A 15,258-nucleotide genomic window follows, 5' to 3' on the forward strand; every position below is an offset into this window, starting at 1 on the left:
GTCACATGATTTGGTACATGATACATATTTTATTTTCTTCCTTTTTGATAACAATGTTCCCCCACAGAATCAACATAACAAGGTCTTTGAAAATCAACATATACATTATTTCATTATTTAATGATTGGGCAAACACAATAGCAATAACAATAGCCAAGCAACCAGTCAACAGAACAAAACTAAAACAAAGTATGGATAGCATAATTTGTACAGCAGAGGGCCAAAATTGTTTGCTCACTTATGATGAGGTTCCTTTCATTTCTCCCACCCAGTCATTTATTTATTTATTTTTGTAGATAAATGAAAATTTCTTTGTAAACCAGAAATGCTGTGCAGTGTAAGTCTTGAGCCAGGGGTATCCTCTGGCTCCTTCAAGGAAACTGTTTTTATGGTGTGTTTGACTTTTCTTCTATTCTAACATGGAAGCTTAGTAGGGGATGTGCCTGTTGAGGGAGCATCATCTTCATCCAGGAACTCAAAAAAACTGTAACCAGCTACCTCTTTTCGGACGGGGTGATAATCCAGATCCTTCTATGTCAGTGGTTCTCAAACCTCTCCATGATGTACCCCCATCACTAAACATTTTGTATGTCTCCCTATATCTGACACACACCCACTTTAGGTCTTGCAGTCTCCACTTATGTGATGATGACTTTAATTAGGTGTGATAGATAGACATAAAAAATTTGCCGGGCTGGGGGTACTGCAGGACAGATTTGAGAACTTTACTGGATCATCAACATAACTAAGATCAGCATCAGAGTCTTTCTGGTACATGGGCCTGAAGTTCTTGTACCATAGAAACTGTTGAAATCCATCTAGTAATTGTAAAACAACAACAACAAACAAATAAATAACAATCAATTACATTTTTAGTAATGTTAGTACGTCAGCATTTGTCATTTAATAAGTATTTGCCTCAGATAAATATGATTTCCATACATTAATTCTATGAATTCATTATATTTACTTCCAAAAATGTCCCAAAGTGAAAAAAAAAAAAAAAAAAAAAAAAAAACAACAACACACATTTAAGAAATTATCTCAATATTTTCATGGAGAAATAACAAGAGCTGTGTCATATTCATAGCTATGAATAAGCAGAAGTTTATATTTCTCAGCAAATTGTACATTCTGTATATAGAAATTGGTGATCTGAAAACATTAGCACAGCTTTTCTATGTTTACCATGAAGTGACAAATCAACCATTTGGTTGAGCACGTTTTTGAAAAATTATAAAAATCATACTAACGTTTTTTCATGGCACCAAGTAACATAATTTTGTAAAGTTAGGGCTCTTACAGTGTAATATGTTAAAATATATGCTTACCTTGCAAAATTTCACCAAGAAGGGCTGACATGGAAGGGTTGATTTCGTCGTGTCTGACCATAGACAGTAAAAGAAATGGACACAGCGACCACATTGGAACTCAATTGAGACATTGGAACTCAAGTGAAGCCCATTTTTAGCGTTTTTTAGCACTTCCGTTTCTGACGCGCAGACTCAAACGAAGCTTGACGACGTCAGCAACCTGTCTGACAGATGTAAATCTTCTAAGTGGCTGTGCGTGAAAACTGCCATCGTTAATCTTGCAGAGACGGCGAGCTTGAGCGGGGAGTTCTTTGTCGTGAGTGAGCAGGAGTAAGTATTCTGATTAATTATTCTGTATAGTATTTTAAAATGTAACGCCAGTATGCCATATTAAGTTAATTGCCTGGGAGCTTCTCCCTTCTGTCTGTACGGTAATGCGACAGAGAGTCGAGTGGTTATGATGCAATCGTTAGCCTATTTTTTACAAAAAATGTTTATACGGGGCCACAATGTAACCTAGAAGGTAATGGAGCCCTTTATACATTGTCATGTATCTTTAGAAATAAATAATGGGCAAAAGGAGTCTTTAAACGCCTCAGATGTAAAGTTATTCACTGTCAAAGTGAGGCCAAAATTAATGGGAGTCAATGGGAATGCTAACGCAAGTGAATTTCTGCTAAAAGATAGCAGCCCCCACCCGACTTCAACTTCCGGTCGAGTTACTTGCCGCCTGTGTCTGACAACCATATTAGAAGAAGGATTGTGACGAGTACTGACACACAGTTGACTGACACTCTGACATCTAGTGAATTTTTTGGGCATAACATACATCAACCAGGAGAAAACAGCGATTTGACACTGAAAAAGCTTTCCTCAGATGACAGTGCAATCTATTACTTTGCTGCAAGAGAACACTGTGCTGTGGGTTTCCTTCACTTCTGCACAAACCCCCCACTATACATTAGATCACTGTATCAATCTTTATTTATGTTAAGAAGGTATTTATGTTCATAGTGTCACACCTGGACTCATTTAGTGTGTTTTGCCCGTGACCCAGTTTGTGTCTTCGGTGTTTAGTTTGATTAGTTCCCAGGTGTGTCTATTATCTTCCTCATGTGTTCCATGTCCCTGTTAATTTAGTTATTCCATCCACCTGTGTTTCCCCATTATCCTTTTGTACATAAGCCTTGTCTTTTCAGTTCTGTTTTGTCGGGTCTCCTCACTTGTGACTAAATCACTGACTTACGTGTGTCTATCGCTGTGCTCCATGAATGGTATATATTAAAAGCCTTATTCCGTTTATCCTCGACTCCGTATTCCTTCAGGCAGCGTAAAACCGTGACACATAGCATGTCAAACGTAAATAATTACGGGCAACCGGGGCTAGTTATCACACTCTTTTACTCCAGTGAATATTTCTCCATGGGTTACAGGCTCAATGTATTTTAAACTATCAAACATTTACAAAAGAAATGTAACGTGAAACCTTTGTTAGAAAAGAGTTCAGGTTATAATCTACCTTCATTATAGTTGACCCTTGCATTATTGTATGATAGCGTTGTTTTGTTCACTTATGTAGTTGTATGTGTGTATTCAGTTTTAAAAAATATAAAATTTTAGTTGTTACCATTTAACAGGATTAATTAAAGACAAGTTTGAACTAGTTCTTTGAAATCAGCATACATTTCCACTGCCTAAAAAGAAAAAAAACTTTGGTATAACTGTGATTTTTGACTTAAAACGTTTTATTGTCTTGTGGGACATATAGCCCTGGGACCTCTGATAAATTACAACTTTTTACATTTTACAAATTCCATGTACATCACATAATGTATTGATAACATGGCAAATGTTGAATGAAAGAGTTGTTTAGAAAGTGAATTCTACTGTACTTTACAAGTAAATATCTAATCCAACAGGGGGCAGTAGAAGTAAAAAAAACAAAGATGTGAACAGAATAAATCAGGCTCCACCCAATTCAACATGAGTGAATTTCCAGTCAAATATTTCCTGCTTTAGTGTTGCATTGGTGAGACATTACTTGCAGATATATACTTGCATATCTATGGAATCACTGTAGTTTAATCTGTTTCTTTAATGGCCTTACAGGACTGTGTTTGATGTTAAATGTTACACAGAAGCAACTGAACAACGATAATTAGGAAAACAGTGTGTCAATAATGCAATAATGCAATTCAGTGATCATCTCAGTTCAGTTTAAATAGTATCTGTGCAATCATTTGCAATCAAGTCAACAATATCACTGTAAATGAAGTGACCCTAACTAAGCAAGCCAGAGGCGACAGCAGCAAGGAACCAAAACTCCATCAGTGATAGAATGAAGAAAAAACCTTGGCAGAAACCAGCGCCAGTTGGGGGGACAGTTCTTTTATGACTAGATGAAACCAGCAGTTCAATTCCAGGTTGCAGCAAAGTCAGATTGTGCAGAAGAATCATCTGTTCCCTTTCAGTCAGTCACGTTATACATTACATCAGAAAGAGGCTGACGAATGGGATCTCGCCCGAGAGTCCAATCACCTTCGAGTGGTACAAAAAAAAAACACTTCGGCTGGTGGCCAGGGTGATCTGAGGATTACCGTGTGGGGCTTCCCCGACGATCCAACCTCCTCAGGCCACACCGCCCTCACAAATGCTGCAGCCGGTTGAGTTTCCGGATGTGTTTGCTGGACCCTCTCAGGCTCCTGACATCTCATTCTGGGCTTGCGAAGACAACCTTATGTCGATCGCCGCATCGCAAGGCAGGTTTAAGTCCTCGGGAGGTGAGGATTCAGCTGCGTTGCCTCACTCGGGAGTGCCAGCGTTGCCTGAGTCCGATCCCGAACTGACGGCCGTGCTTTCCCTGGCAGCAGAGAGCATCGGGTTTGAGTGGAATCCTCCGCTCTGTCCTGAGTGCTTGAGGCTGGATGATTGGTGCCTGGGGGCTGCTCATGCTGACTGCCAGCACCCCCTTATTGTTCCTTTCTTCCCGGAAGTGCACCAGGAAGTAACAAGTTCATGGAAGGCCTTTGACTGCCCAAAACCGTTCTGGTACTTCCTCCACCTTCACTGCCCTCGATGACGGAGCGGCCAAGGGTTATGCTGGGATTCCCCCAGTGGAGCGTTCTGTTGCAATGCAACTGTGTCTCCAGAGCGCCTCCGCTTGGAGTTGGGGGTCCCAAGCTGCCCTCCAAGGCCTGTAATTTCTCATCCACGCTTGTGGCCAAGGCTTACAGAGCTGCGGGCCAGGCCGCTTCTGCCCTGCATCCCATGGCATCACTTCAGGTTTATCAGGCCTACTCCAGCAGCTGCACGGGGCAGTGCTGACCGAGGGGTTTGTCAGGAGGCACGCACTGCTACCGACCTCGCTCTCCTTAGGTCAGGGGATGTCCAGTGGTCCAGGAGTGGTCCAACCTATGGCTGAACCTGGCAGACATGAGGGAGTCTGATCAGGCTCAGCTCCTCAACTCCCCAGTCTTCCAGGATGGCCTCTTCGGCGACACAGTAGAGAGCTTTGCCCAGTAGTTCCCTACCGCCCAGAAGCAGTCTGAGGCCATCAGACACATCCTGCCCCAGCTGCCCAATGCTGCCTCAAACCTGCCGCCAGCGCAACCACCTCACCCTGCTCGTCGCCAAGGGTGCCCCTCTGCAGCTTCCTCCACTCCCGCTCGGCCACAGCAGCAGCCTTCGCCCAGGGCGCAGCGAGGAGATGACCGCAGACAGGCGGTGCAACCCGTCTCTGCCCAAAAGCCAGGCCAAGTGGCATTCCTGAGATGGGGGACCCGGAGTTGGAGGTGTTAGCTTTTCAGGAGATGGTAGCAGGACCACTCTTTCCCCCGGAGGAGGGCTGGGGGAGAATACTTTGTTCTCATTTTCTTTCTGTTCTGCCACTGGCCCTGCGGCCATTGGTTCCCAAACATTCACTAAAAGAGCTGTTTCCTCTACCTCCGGGTCCCGAGAAACCATAAATGACAGTTGGCGATGTGCTTCCTGGCCACTCTCATTCCCCTCTCCCCTTGCCAGTTTCCATGCAAAGCCGGCTCGAGAACGCTTCGCCTTCTCATGCCCTCTTTGCCACTTGGAGTCAGACGAGTGCCTGCACTCCACCCCCGCTAAGGGACGCTATGCCTCCCATGCCAGGGCTGTCTGCTCCACTGAGCTTCCCCACCATGGGTACGCCTGTAGTCCCCTTGACCATGCTGGTTTGGTTTCTGGGAGCCTGGCCAGAGCTCCCCAGGCCTTCCCGCTGGATGATCCAGACTCTCAGGCTCGCCTACGAGATTCAGTTCGCCCGGTGTCCTCCCACGTTTTGGGGTGTCCGCGCGACGATGGTGAGCAAAGATGCCACTGTCATGTGCACAGAGGTTGCGACCCTGCTGGCAAAAGGCGTGATAGAGCCGGTCCCTCCAGCTGACATGAAGTCTGGCTTTTACAGCCCTTACTTCATATAACCCAAAAAGACAGGTGGGTTACGGCCAATCCTGGACTTGAGTGCCTTGAACCGAGATCTGCACAGACTCCCGTTCAGGATGCTAACGCAAAAGCGCATTTTCGAATGCATTTGTCTGATGGATTTGTTTGCAGTGATCGACCTGAAGGACACATATTCATGTCTCCATGCTTCCTTGACACAGACCGTTTCTTCAGTTTGGTTTCGAGGGACAGGCATTTCAGTACAAGGTTCTCCCATTCGGGTTGGCCCTGTCTCCCCGCGTCTTTACGAAGGTCGCAGAGGGAGCCCTGGCTCAACTCAGGGAAAAAGGTGTCCGTATCCTAAACTACCTCGACGACTGGCTGATTCTAGCTCACTCTCGAGAGCAGTTGTGCGAGCACAGGGATCTGGTGCTCAGACACCTCGCCCGACTGGGTCTTCAGATCAACTGGGAAAAGAGCAAACTATCCCCTGTGAAGAGGATCTCTTTTCTGGGTATGGAAATAGACTTGGTCGCCATGTTCGCGTGGCTTACGAATGAGCACGTGCAGTCACTGCTGAATTGCCTGAGACAATTCAATGGCAAGAAAGCAGTTCCACTGAGAAAGGACCTTCTTTCTCAGAGACGGGGCACCTTCTGGCACCCACGTCCCAATCTGTGGAACCTACATGTGTGGTTCTGGACGGGTCACGGAAGGTTTAGGTACCTTGCCACCACATGTGGTAGCTACCATCACTCCAGCTAGAGCAGTGTCCACCAGACACGCCTATGCGTTTAAGTGGAACCTCTTCATCACTTGGTGTTCTTCACGGCATAAGGACCCCTGGAAATACCCAATTGGGGCAGTGCTTTCCTTTCTTCAGGAGGGGTTGGAATGAAGGCTGTCTTCTTCCACCCTCAAGGTCTATGTGGTCGCCATTCTGGCTCACCATGACCCTATTGAAGATACGTCTCTTGGGAGACATGATCTAATCATCAGATTCCTGAGAGGAGCAAGGAGGCTCAATCCGCCTTGCCCTCAGCAAATCCCCTCTTGGGACCTCGCAGTGGTTCTACTGCGGCACTGCAGAGGACTCCCTTCGAACCCTTGCTCTCAGTAGAGCTAAAGTTTTTATCTTTGAAAACTGCGCTCCTGACGGCTTTGGCTTCAGTGAAGAGGGTCGGGGACCTGCAGGCATTTTCAGTTGACGAAACGTGCCTGGAATTTGGGCCAGCTAACTCTCACGTTATCTTGAGACCCCGGCCTGGGTACGTGCCCAAAGTTCCCACCACTCCTTTAAGGGATCAGGTGGTGAACTTGCTAGGGCTGGGTATTGTTCAAAATCTTTCGATCCGGTGCCAATTTCGATACATCAGTTTCGATACCATTTCCTAACGATACTTTTTTTTGATACCATATGTTTTAAAATCCATTTCAACATCAACACAAAATACATTAAACACAAATTCCTAACTTGACACACACAATTATATCAAAATAAGTGTCTCTGCGAGTATTCTCATAAACACAGTCGGTTATGTTTTATGTGAACGTATATAGTGGCCTGCTGCTTAGAGAAATTCGCTGTACCGGATAAATCTGTCTGTCTCTCTCTGTTTTTTAGACTACCTGAAAGGGGGCGTGTTTCAAGATACGCAATGGAGTAGACCAAACTAAACAGAGAGAGAGGGCAAAACACTCATCCATACAAATGCTTCATTAAATTGGTGGTATTGCTGGCTTTGGTTGAAATACTCTTATCGCATATGTTGCACTTTGCTGACTCGGCATCAAATTTTATAAAGTGTAGCCACACACGCCGCGATCGACCTTTTTGGCATTGTAAAACGGAAATGTTTTGAGAAAAAACAACTACACTTGTGTTGTGTGACTGCTAGTATCTTCAGAAATCCTCCCCGTCACGTGGTGGTGGACAGCCAATCACGGCAAATTTAGGTCCTTACATGCATGTATGCTACAAGCTCACACAGACACAGCCGCTTGAAAAAAAAAATAATAATAATAAAATAAATAAACCCGGCCGCTTGGCTATTGGAACCGAAATTTGGCACCAAAAGATAAATAATTTTTCGATACTCATAGTATCAAAGTTTTTCGTTCGATACAATAAAGGCATCGAAGTTCGGTACCCAGCCCTAGAACTTGCAAGCGCTGCCCCAGCAGGAGGCAGATCGAGCCCTGGCGCTGCTCTGTCCAGTGTGTGCACTCCGCACCTACGTGGACAGAACTCAGTGCCTTAGGATTTCAGACCAGCTCTTTGTCTGTTACGGAGGCCAGCAGAAGGGAAAGGCTGTCTCCAGGCAGAGGTTATCCCACTGGATAGTGGATGCTATTGTCCTGGCTTATCAGGCTCAAGACCTGTCATGCCCCCTAGGGGTATGTTATTACATGCAGCGTTCTAGGTTATTACATGCAGAGTTTTTAGGTCGTATAATTAACACCTCTGTTTTTTCTGAATTTAGCAGTAAGAAATTACTCGTCATCCAGTATTTTATATCGACGGTGCATTCCGTTAGTTTTTCAAATTGGTATGTTTCGCCGGGCCTGGAAAAAATATAGAGCTGAGTATCATCAGTATAACAGTGAAAGCTAACACTGAGTTTCCTGATGATATCTCCCATGGGTAATATGTAAAGCGTGAAAAGTAATGGCCCTAGTAATGAGCCTCGAGGTACTCCATACTGCACTTGTGATCGTTATGATACCTCTTCATTCACTACTACGAATTGATGGCGATAATATAAGTTGGATTTTAACCATGCTTTATACCATGCTAATGCACTTCCATTAATGCACTTCCAAGTCTTGTTTTCCTCCTGCTGTGCTCCATTTTCCGGGCTGCTCCCTTTAGGGTGCGAGTGTTCTCATTATTTTCCTTAACCTTCCTTAAGCATTAAGGACATCATGAAGATTACTTACAAAGCAGTCTTTTGTGGTAAAATTGATGGTTCTACAATACTTGTAACAAGAAGTAGAATTTACAGTTTCAACTATGATAAGTTTGCACAAAAGTAAATAATGATCTGAGATATCATGACTTGGTTGCATAATTTCAACACCAGCAACATCAATTCCATGTGACAGTATTAAATCTAGAGTGAGTGCCGCACAATTCTACAGGTTTATAGGAGCAGGTTTATAGGAGCCTACACTCAAAATCCCTCCCACGTCACGTGACACATTTGCAACTAGGTTAACAACCCATTCAAATGTCTAGTCTTATGAGGTATACAACAGTTGGCCTTGAGATTCACGATAGCTGTACTCTTATGACTGCATAGGAAACAAATATTTAGAAAAGCAGCTGTTGCGTTGTAATCTTATTTATTCTATTGAATGTTATAATCATGATCAGACAAACCATTTTAACTATAATCAATATTTACTGGTTACCAGGTAAATATTTCTAGTGCAGTAAAGTCTTCATTATTTAATATACATATATTGTTATGCGCTCCTCACACTCTTGTAGTTTGTGTGGTTTGTTCTCCGGTCATTCGGCAGTCTCCTGAACATCTTCTACAGACAGTTGAAGAGAAAGAGGCAAAGATTTCTTGTCATCATGGTGACAGCAGCTATCTATACCTGTACTGGTATCAACAAAAATATGAAGGTGGTTCTTTGGAGCTTAATGGAATGCTGACAGGTAATTCAGGTGGTCCAGAGGAAAAATTCAAAACTCGATTTGCCCTCTCAGGACAGGCTACAAAAGATGCACTTCTGACCATATCCAGCATATCTGCTGAGGACAACGCAGTGTATTTCTGTGCAGCAAGTAAGCACAGCTGTACACATCATTATAATAGCTGAAAAAAAACTGTTCACTTTGCACCTGTTTGATTAAAAAAAAAAAATCTGGTAATAACTGTTATTACAAATAGAGGGCACTAATGGAAATGAAATGTTTCAGTATGTATGGTTACAGGTTCAAGAGCATGTTCTGGTCCAGTTCCATTTCTTTCTCCTTGTTCTTTCCTGAAACCTTTTTCACTGTCCTCTCAAATAAAGGCAAGAATTCAAGGAGAATTTTTTTTTTACATTTTTGAATCCTATTTAATTCCTGCTTGAAGTTCCATTATGTTAGCAGCCAAACATCTTACTTGCTTAATATTTAAACATTGTACATAGTTTATATTTCTATAATACATTAATGTATAGAGAAACTGGATTGAATTTTTTTTTGTGAATTGAATTTGTATTTTATATTTATCTTAAAACTGGGCTCCTAATTCTAAAAAAAAATTAAATTAAGTTCTTAACTCATCCTACCCTGTTTATGTTACAGACATGACCGATACTATAAATTGTGCAACTTTAGGTTAGGTATTTCTTTTCCAAAATATCAAACGTTGCATACAGAAGATGAAAAGATGAACAATTTATGTGAACTGAATGAGAATAAAGTGCTGCACTGTGACTAGAATATCACAGAAACTTGGGGTGGGCTTTTTTGATTTTGACCAATAAACTAACAAGCTTGGAAAGGGTAAACTGAACTTTGTAGATACAGAAGGCAATGCAATTTTCACATACAGAAAAGGAAACAAGATCTGCAATGAAGGAGGATCCAGAGCTGCATGTGGAGGTGTGCTTTTTTTTTCACCAATAAGCAACCACCTAATATGTAAGTGGTTCCTTTCTGTGTTGAACAACAGTCTCAGCCTCAAGATATGTGAGAATATGTTTCAACTGCAGAAGAAACAATTTAGAGAAGCATCTATTGCACTGTGAATTTAATGTTATTACTTCTATTGCTTGATTGAATGTTATAACCATGATTAGAGCAATCATTCTAACTATAATCACTGATTTAATGTTAATAGGTAAGCATTTCTAGTGCATTGCAGTCTAAGTTATTTAATGTACATTTATTGTTATGCATTCCTCACACTCTTGTAGTTTGTGTGGTTTGTTCTCCTGTCATCCAGCAGTCTCCCAAACATCTTCTACAGACAGTTGAGGAGAGAGAGACGAATATTTCTTGCTATCATGGTGATAGCAGCTACACATACCTGTACTGGTATCAACAAAAAACTGAAGGCGGTTCTTTGGAGCTCATTGGAATGCTCAGATATGGTGAACCTTCTCCAGAGGAAAAATTCAAACCTCGATTTGCCCTCTCAGGACATGCAACAAAACATGCATTCCTGCTGATATCCAATATATCTGCTGAGGACAGTGCAGTGTATTTCTGTGCAGCTAGTTTGCACAGCCATTAAATTCTCTATAAACTCTGTCAAATAACTGTTCACTTTGCACCTGTTTGATAATAAAAAAGCCACAAGGTTTCTTGTATCTTCATGCCAAAACTGGTAATAAGAATATTTACAAGTAGAGGGCACTAGTGAAAATGTGGTGATTTTTGTATGCATCATCTGTTTAAATGTAGGCGTTAAAGGAGAACAACATACAGGCCTTCTTTACAGATGTATACATTACTCTGTTAACTGTATATGCTTAGTGTTTTACTCATGGGGACCCAGTTTCAAGACAAACCTGGAACATGTCCAGTTTCATCTCTCTACCTTCAAATTCTTGGCACTTCCAGTTTAGTGTGCATGTCTTGCATGCATGACTTATAAGCATTCACATAATTTACATTTTAAACTGTTCTGCATTGCATTTGTAAGGTCCAGGCACTCGGGCCAAGGAAGGTATCCAGTGCTGGATGAAGGTTTCACATGTTCGGTCTTTCAGCGCGTCAAGTTATTCAGTTCAGGTTTAACTCAAATCTGACTCCATTTTAGTATGACCTTGAATTTAGGTTGAAATGCAAATTGGTTGTATGCCTTTTTAATTAGTATTCTTCTGACATTTGATTATTCTAGTTAACTCCAACTATTATATTAAATTGTTGTTTCAGGTGCTCATGTTACTAATAAGGATACAATGTAATCTACTACAGTCAATAATTACAGAGTAAAACAGAATAAAATAAAATGTAACAATTTATTATCAGTCAGGTAAATATGTGTTCTGCCAATTACATATCCAATTGAAACATATCAAATCATAGCATTATAAAACATCAAATTCTCAAAGATTAATCTAAAAGTAAAATATGCATACCTGACCTTAGAAAATACATCGTATGAAGTGAAGAGACACACAGGCTTTCTGGCTACAGAATCGCCCTGATCCTTTTGCTGCAATCCTTTAAATACCTCAGACCAAAACCAACATCCCCCAGAGATGAAGTCAGAAACTAACAATTGGAATTTGATTAGGTCAGGTCCCAGACCAGGGTAGTTTACACCTCAATGGGAACAGAAGGTAATTTACATGGAAGACCCTGGAAAAGGGCACTCCAATTACAGTAATCAAAATATCTCTTAACTCTTAGGATCTGTATTATCTTTAATCTACTTTTTTAGGGGTTGAGACAATTCAAATGACACCAAACATTACTGTAAATATCACTTGCATTGATGCAGAATATTATACTATTGGCAATACTGAGTGAAACTAAGTGGAGGGAGTGTGATGGTGAGGTGTGAACTACTAGGTGTGGTGCATCTTCGATGGCACCGTTACTTATGATGGAGGGTATTCAAGAGAGTGTTCAAATGTTAATTATCAGAAAAGTCCTTTGTTTTCTTATGGAGAAGTAGTCCCTCAGTCCAGACGGTCCAGCTCCAGTCTTACACATTTCACATACTTTATATAAAGACAGCACTGAAACAGAGCAGAATTGACTTAATCCATCTTGAAATCTATCTAAACACAGAACCTAGGACTAATGCACTTACGGATATGAGAAAATTCTAAGTATTACAATTCATACTGCCCTATGTATGTGACAGACATGACGTATACCACAATTTGTGCAGGTATTTTTATTTGTTTATTTTATTTATTCATTTATTTAGCATAAAGGTGAGCTTTTACTTTTGTTTATTTATTTTGCAAAAAGGTGAGCTTTTACTTTTTTTAAATGATCAAATGTGTAATTCTCACATTCAGATGATTAAAGAGGATGAGGTGAGGGGTGGGCGTTCCCATCTGCTTGCATTGGAGGAGGATAAGATATGTGAAAACCTCTTTTGAGAGCTGAAGAAACAGAGATTGAATTGAATATGAATTTAAGGTTGTTTCTTATGTTCCTTGGTTAAATGTTATAATCATGTTTAGAACAATTATTTTAACTTTAATCAATATTTACTGGTTACCAGGTAAGCATTTCTAGTGCCATACAGTCTTCATTATTTAATATACATATGTTGTTGTGCGCTCCTCACACTCTTGTAGTTTGTGTGGATTGTTCTCCTGTCATTCGGCAGTCTCCTGAACATCTTCTACAGACAGTTGAAGAGAAAGAGGCAAAGCTTTCTTGTCATCATGGTGACAGCAGCTATCAATACATATTCTGGTATCAACAAAAAAATGAAGGTGGTTCCTTGGAGCTTATTGGAATGCTGATAGGTGATTCTGGTACTCCAGAGGAAAAATTCAAAAATCGATTTGACCTCAAAGGACAGGCTACAAAAGATGCACTCCTGACCATATCCAGCATATCTGCTGAGGACAGCGCAGTGTATTTCTGTGCAGCAAGTAAGCACAGCTGTACAATTTATTATAACCTCTCACAAAAAAACTTCTCACTTTGCACCTGTTTGATAAAAAAAAAAAAAGTTTTCCACAAAGTTTTTTGAATATTTGTGGCAAAACTGGTAGTTACTGTTATTACAAATAGAGGGCACTATTGAAAATGTGATATTTCAGTATATATGGGGTTTGATGGAGAACAGCAGCATAAAGGTCCAGCTTCAAGAGCATGTTCTCTTTGTTCTTTCCTGAAACTTTTACACTCTCCTCTCAAATAAGAGGCAAGTCAACAAATTACAAACTCAAATTTTGGCCATTCTGGCCATTTTTTAACCCTATTTATTTCCTGCTTGAAGATCCGCCATGTAAGTGTGGTACTCACACAGGTCTTGGAGACCCTAAATCACAACTAGTTTCATCCGACTACGCCAGGCTGGCGGGGGGCCAGGGAAATACTCCCAATAAGGACACACAGGTACATCTTACCAATTGAGGGCAGGAAATTGAATGAAGTGAGATGCAAGTAACAATACAAAAAAAAAAAAAAAGATTATAAGATCGTCGATAAAATTCTCTCTCCCAGGCACATACCCACAAGATTCTAAAAATATCTCTACAGGGCCAGGCTTAGTGGGAACAGGGTAGGCTGGCTGCAACTCGGGAGGTCGTTTTAACCCACCTAGATTCAATCCCAGACAGCAACATAGTGTTGGCCCAGATCCGGCCCACATCTGGCCCAGGTGAAATCCATGCGGGCCAGATGTGGGCCGGATCTGGGCTGAAACTGCTTGCTGTCTGGGAAACCAATTCAAAAGACCACACTCATACCTTGTAGAGAGATCGTACAAATATACACGGCACGGTCACCCTACCTTAACACAAATAGGAACAGAAAGGGAAATGCCAGGGAGAGGAGAACCCAGAATCATTAGGACAACATTACACCCATCAAAATAAGAGTCTTTAAATAGTATGGACGCTCTCACCTCATTGGTCTGCCAGTCACACTCCAACCGGGGCCAAAAGCAGATAGGATAATTAACCTGCTACATTCTAACCCCTCTTTTTTTTTTTTTGATCGGCATCGCGACGAGGACCCAACAACCCATACATGTCACGGTTGGTAAACCGTGATCTCGGGGTGTTTGCACTTTGTGGTGAAGTCTGTGTGTTTCGCGTCTGCACTGATTAGTTTGTGGCCGTCTCCGTTAATTGTCATCAGCAGCAGCTGTCACTCATTACTCATTCCCTATATATTGGCTTGTCTCACGTCTTGTGTTTGTGAGATTGTTGTTTAATGTTGCTTACCCTGTTTGTTTGGCTTCAGTGTTGTCTGCGTTGGATGTTCGTGGTTTCCCGGAACCTCATCCACTCTATGCACTTCCGCTCAGCAACAAATACTTACCTTCGGCTCTATTCCCCCGCAGTTCCTGTGCCATCCTCTCCTGCTGCCTTCTCACCGCCATCATCCAAATTCCTCACCACCTCACCACCATCTTGGATTGTCGTCTTCCCAGCATCATTGTCTTTTCTTGTTTGTTAATTTATTTGTTTTCATTAAATCATTTAACTCTCTATTGTTTCCAGTCCTTCCTTCACCCCACCGTCACAATACCCTTGGCCTATTCCTGTCCTGCATCCCATGGCCTAAACCAAATGGATATCCTATTAGACATGGGGCCTGGTATTGTGGCAGTTCTTGTGCCTCCCTCAACAGCCCGTGGTAGGCGATGCAAATTTAAATGGTGGCCCACAGTGGTCCGGCCAGTTCTCCTCAAGGGAACACCATCCATACATAACTGACCCTCCAGCAAACTAGCAGGGTCCATGGGTGCCACAAAATCAGGAACCTCATGGCCCCCCACCACTGGGGTCTCCCTGCCGGACCATACCGGCCTACTCTGTAAGGAAGTACCCAGGGAAACTGGTACCTGAGAGACTAGCCTCTGACTCACTGGAGGAGTTGCCA

Source organism: Carassius auratus, chromosome 17 (assembly GCF_003368295.1).
Source record: "Carassius auratus strain Wakin chromosome 17, ASM336829v1, whole genome shotgun sequence".
Lineage (NCBI taxonomy): Eukaryota > Metazoa > Chordata > Actinopteri > Cypriniformes > Cyprinidae > Carassius > Carassius auratus.